The 586-nt window shown below is 37.7% G+C and overlaps 1 non-coding gene across 1 annotated transcript; it reads right to left on the bottom strand.

Moving 5' to 3' along the window:
* Nucleotides 1-160: 160 nt before the first annotated feature.
* On the bottom strand, nucleotides 161-232 carry trnaq-cug (transfer RNA glutamine (anticodon CUG)). The gene has a single exon. It is a non-coding gene; the product is annotated as a tRNA-Gln (tRNA).
* Between the last annotated feature and the right edge of the window lie 354 nt (nucleotides 233-586).

Genomic DNA, 586 nt, shown 5'->3' on the forward strand with positions numbered 1-586 from the left:
TGGCTCACAAACATGCAGAATCTCAGAAAGAAAGTGTTGGCAAGGTGGGGCCACATAGAAACTTGTCAATTATGACATTATCATCTGACAGAGGTTTTGAGTTCAGTCATCTAGTGGAGATCAGATTGATAGTGGTTATCCAGGATTTCAAAAGTTCCACAGGTTCCACCGAGATTTGAACTCGGATCGCTGGATTCAGAGTCCAGAGTGCTAACCATTACACCATGGAACCTACAGATAAACAGCATGTGCACAAGAGTTGCGCTCTACGAAGATACAGCCTGACTATTAATTGTATAAATGAGATTTTCGCGAATAACAAAATAAAGAATTTGTATATTTTCAACATTAAAATAAGTGTTCTAAGGCGTTCTTTGCTCTACCGTTAAAAAAGGATTAAAAGATCAAAAACTCTCATAATAAAACACGGAGATTCTTCTGTGGTTGAGCTATGATTATTTCTTGTAAAAGTGTTCTAACAGTTAAAATAAATTAAAAAGTAATAGTGGAGCTTCTGAAATTCATTGCGATATAGAAGACGCTCTTTTTTCCCCACAGCACATGAACGCACCACCGCTGTCCTACG

Source organism: Synchiropus splendidus, chromosome 7 (genome assembly GCF_027744825.2).
Source record: "Synchiropus splendidus isolate RoL2022-P1 chromosome 7, RoL_Sspl_1.0, whole genome shotgun sequence".
Taxonomy (NCBI): domain Eukaryota; kingdom Metazoa; phylum Chordata; class Actinopteri; order Syngnathiformes; family Callionymidae; genus Synchiropus; species Synchiropus splendidus.